We start from the raw sequence: 5,477 nt of genomic DNA on the forward strand, positions 1-5,477 counted from the left end.
TGGATGTTGAAGAGACTTTTATAAGAAGAAGCCTGGACTGAGAATAAACAGTTTAGGATTTTTTTTTCTGCACAAAATTCTTGTGTAGTTTTTGGTGGGGAAAATTATTTTCTGTTTTTTAAAAATGTGATTTTTGCACAAAATAAGTCCCCAGTTGTGAATAGGTTTTAAAATCTTTGCAGTTTTCAAAAAACTATCTCACAGTTGGAAGAAAATGGCTAAAATTATTCATTATTTCCATTGAAAAGGAAATTTGAGAGGAATTAAAAGAAGGGCAGAAATTTATCTTTTACTTTATTATGGCAAGTCAATTGCCAGAGATGGGACAACGTTCCTGCATGGTTTTCTGCTTCCTATGCCAAAATAGCTTGGCCAGTTCTCAGTACTGTGCACCTTGACTTGGATAAGGAGAGCTAATATTTGCTGCTATATGTCTTGGGCAGGTCTTGCTAAGGAGGATAAAGACTAATGGAGGTAAAGAACCAGGACATAGCTGCCTAGTTCATATAGTCAGTGTGGCTGACACCATTATAGTATAGTAGGAGGAACAAACCTCTCAGTCTCCCTGTCATCATGCCAATAATGCTTTGTATGAACCTGTGCTTCCAATCACTTGGAAATCTATATCCCTTTGTTTTCTATATGACTGGTGATTCCTGTGTTCCTAGATTGTTCTGTAACATTTTTAAAACTTTGATGAAATAGACATTTATTTTTTTTAAAAAAATAGAAGTATCTGAACCAGGCCTTCAGGCAGTTAAAATAGCACCTTTGTCTTATGTAAGATATTACCTGTGTGGTGGAGGGAAGGATGGGAGAGCTACCTGAGGATGATGTGACCTCTAGCAAAAGGGGCAGTTAGGGTGTCGGATGATGACTCTGGAGGCCAGGATTCAATTCCCAGCTCAGCCATAAAACCCACTAGTTGATCTTGGGCAAGTCACGTGCTCTCAGCCTCAGGGGAAGGCAATGAAAAACCGCCTTTGAACAAATCTTGCCAAGAAATAATAATAATAATAATAATAATAATAAATTTTATTTGTATACCATTTTTTCAAAGATCAAAACGGTTTACAGACTACTAAAACTGTTACAGACCATCTTTATAAAAAATAGATAAAATCCAGTAATACAATTATACAAAACACAATCATTCACAGGGTAAGGCAGAGAATCGAAAGAAAGAAAACCCATGATAGGTTCACCATAAGCCAGAAATGACTTGAAGGCACACAACAACAACAACAACAGAGAAGTGCAAAGCTACTTCCTTGTTTCTGTGGATATTTCTGCCTTCTCCATGCTGATAATCCATGCTGACACTCCATGAAAAAGCCCAAATCCTTCTATATGTTTACTCAAATAGAAGCCTAACTAAATTCAATAAAATCAGAGCCTGGAAAAGTGGTTTTTGGAGACAACATCTTGAATCTCCCAGCCAGCATGGCCAGTTGTAGTCCAAGTAATTTTTCCAAGCTCACAGTAGGATTTAATTGAGATGGGTAGAATTTATCTGTAAGTGAAGCAAGGATGTGGAAAAACAAAAGCAAAATGATAAGGAAGGAGGATGGAGTATAACAAAAATGGATGAATGGCAAACTCATAATGAAACCATAATTTAAAACTTCTCAGTTTGAATGGATCAAAGCTCACAAGCTAAGAAATGCATCATTTGTTAGACTTGTCCCTTGAGACTGAAACAGCTGCTATATTAGTTGACATTTTTCTAAATGGCATGCCATGTACTCTGGAGCTGCTACTTGTGCAGTTTGGAAATAGCATAGAGTTTCAAATATTTTATGACCTTATGTCTGGGTTTCTTTTCTTTTTTTAGCCCTGGTGGTGTAATGGTTAAATGTCTATAGTGCAGCCATTCACTCACAAACCATTAATTGGTGAGTTCAATACCAGCCAGGGCTCAGGTTTGACTCAGGCTTGCATCCTTCCAAGGTCACTAAAATGAGTACCCAGCTTGTTGAGGGCAATTAGCTTACAGTTGTAAACTACTTAGAGACTGCTCTGGTGGTTTGATGCAGTATATAAATGAAGCTGCTATTGCTGCTTTTTGAAGTCAAACAAAATAAAACATTTTTTTTATCTTAATGCAAAAGTAAGCAACCTAAAATGGATGGAATGGAATGGAATGAAACGGAACAGGAGGAAAACATGTGTTACCACATGGAAGAATGCTGAAAATGCTGCCAGGAGTCCCCAAGCCATTAACCAGCCATTGCATGGCAGCCAATTTTGAAGGATGATCTTGAACTGTTATTCAAAATTGGCTGCCAGGAACAGATGGGGAATGGCTTGGGGACTCCCGGCATAATCAACGGTGTTCTCCCGTACAGTAACACACGTTTCCCTCCCATTCCATTCCATTCCCATTCCTCCAAGTGCCATGTGATAAGCTTATCAGTGTCTTCCTCATAAGTGTGTTTAGTATTGCATCTCTGAAGGACCTTTATAATGATGCTAGCAGCAGATCTAAACCAATTATCATACATTTCAATTTTCATGTATAACTGGCATATTAAAATTATGCAAAAATTAGCATATTAAGCAGCTCATTTTGTGAGCACAAAAATTGAGATTATTTATATACTTTTCCCTCATCTAAGTTCTAGATATTGATCATAATCCAAACATAGCTGTGCAAGAGCTCTCAGAACATTACAAAACTGTGTAATACCTCAGTGATTCCACAATTCCATAGAGATTAAAGAAGAAGAAGAAAGAACTACCAGTGGCAGCTTTTTTCAGAGGTCTTTCTAGTATCCTGGATAGGGAAGGAAATAAGCAGCATTATAAAGGATCCAGCAGGCAGGCAGGCACACACACACACTGTTTTTCCAGGATGATTGATGGAGTTTTGTTTCTTCCTTCCAAAGATAGAATCCACATGTCAGTTACAAAACATAAGACTAAAACCAGAACTGCTCTAGAAATTCTCACATGAGAATTTTTTGCCCTACTTGGGGCTGCTCTACTTGGGCCTACTTATCATTGCAGTGGATTTTTTTTTTTTTAAAAAAAAACTTTCTTCTTTTAAAATATTGCTACAGCTGTTGGCTACCATCTCTTACACTCCCCCAGTGACCAAGAAGAATAGCACTTCAGAAGGTAGCATTCATTGTCAGGGAGTTTTTTTTGGAAATGACAGCTCCACCATGGGAGGTGGCCCATTTTGAGGGGAAATTCTATTCCCACCCCATCCTAACCTGAAATTACACTATCAGGAAACCATGCCCTACAAGGAGCCAAGTATGTTTCACCTGGAGAAGAGAGGGTTATGGGGTGGTATGACAGCCATGTCTTAATATTTGGAGGGATGGCATATTGAGGATGGAGTAAGTTTGTTTGCTGCTACTCCAGAGAATAGGGCAGAGCTACAGGAAAAGAAAATCCATCTAAACATTAGGAAGATCTTCATAACAATAAGAGCTGTTCAAAGTGGAGCATGCTTCCTCAGAGTGTAGTGGAGTCTCCTTAGAAGGTTTCTAAACAGAGGCTGGATGGCCATCTGTTGGGAGTGCTTTGACTGTGTCCTCCTGCATGGCATACGGTTGGACTGGAGGGCCTTGTGGTCTCTTCCAACTCTAGGGTTCTATGATTCTATGACTGTAGGACCTAGGATATGGCGCAAAAGGTTATTTAGGAATGGAGGGAAGGACGAACAAACTTTGGTTTCAGCAGATATAGAGCCGTGAACCTTTTGGTAAAATTCACAGCTCTCCAAAGAAAGTGAGCAAAATTTGGCTCACAGGTTGCATGCAGCTCTTGAGACCCCAAAATAAAGCTCCTCATGCCCCCTTAGACAAAGTTCTTAGACAAAAGAAAAATCGTATCAATTACTGGACAATCTTTCATCTGAAAAGCATACCCCAACACCTCAAACTGGCCACAAATGCACTACCCCACAGTTCCCAACCTTCTTAGAAAACAAAAATAATCTGTCAAAATGGACCCAAATGATGGGATATTACATCACTCTCAGCATACCAAAACATGGAGGTGCAGCCTACTAAGAGGAATGAGGATGGCATGGCCCCTATTCCCTTTGCAGATATGTGTTCCTGGTTTGGTGGGGCAGTAGAGCATTTTGACACTGAAAGCTAACTATCTCCAAAAAAACCTACAAATCCCAGAATTCATAGCATTGAGTCATGGCAGTTAAAGTGGTGTTAAACTGGTTTATTTTTGCAGTGTGGCAGCAACCAAAACAATATCTCCATGGTGCTGTTTTGCCCCATTGGAAAATATAAACTAAGCATGGTACCTCAATCAATATGGCTAGTTAGAGAGAATTTAGGACACATGGAAGAAGAGAAATCAACTTGGAAGCAATCGGTCTTCAAGGAGGAAGCAACTGTAGACAGTAGAAAGAGGAGGGGGGTGGGATTCTGCAGGAAACTCTGCAGACTCTATTGCTCCTGAGTGGCATACAATCACTTGTGTGAGTGTGGTTGCCCTTTGTTCACTTCTGAAAAACGACAGGGGCAAAATTACTCTCCAAAAATACAAATAGTTGACCTTGATATGCTTTCAGCCTACTGGCACTGTGATACTTTCCTGAACATTAAAGTCTCTTTCGCACTACACAGTTAGGACACTTTAATGCTACTTTTGTAACCTAAGGAATGCTTAGATTTGTGGTTCTTAAGGCATTTAGAACTATCTTCCAGCATTTTAGACCAGCTGAAGTTTCTGAACAGTTTCTAAAGGCAGCCCCACATAGAGCATGTTACAGGTGTCCAGAGGGGATGTAATCAAGGTATTTGTCACCGTTGCCAGATCTAACTCTGGCAGAGAGCTCTTTGTGTGGATGCTGGAGTCCCCCAGTACAGCTAGCTGAGGAGACTTCAATATGAAAGCTAAGATCAACTCTGCCAGCTGAGGTAGAGAGATTGTTGAGCAGTTGGATGGGCAATATGCCAACAAAATTCTGCCCCAGCCACCTTTAAATATACACATTCCTTTTTTATATATATTTAATCTTTATTAAAGTTTACCATACATATATATATAAAAAACATATATGACTACATAAAATATTCATAACAATACCAATATAATACAATACATACATTCAACATTGACCCCCCTCTAAACAAACCCACCACTACAGATACAATAACAACATTACTACAAGAGACGTCGTTATTGTTTTTTTGAGAAAATATTCTAGGGACCTTCTATTGAAAAGGCATAATGAAACCCCCTTAGAAGTGGACACATAGATTCTTCAAATTTTCAAGGATGTGCCAGCTAAGGTGCTGAGACAAAGAAAGGAATACCAATTTTTGACCTTACAGCTCAGGAAAATTAACATCCCATACAGGTGGACATTTCCAGAAGGCTTAATTTTTTGGTTTAAGAAAAAACGTTTCAATGTAAAAACAGTAGAGGATGCAAGAAGGTTGATGCATACTGTCTTTAAAAGTCAGAAAAAGGACTCAAATCAAGAAACATCGGGGACA

Source organism: Sceloporus undulatus, chromosome 5 (assembly GCF_019175285.1).
Source record: "Sceloporus undulatus isolate JIND9_A2432 ecotype Alabama chromosome 5, SceUnd_v1.1, whole genome shotgun sequence".
Lineage (NCBI taxonomy): Eukaryota > Metazoa > Chordata > Lepidosauria > Squamata > Phrynosomatidae > Sceloporus > Sceloporus undulatus.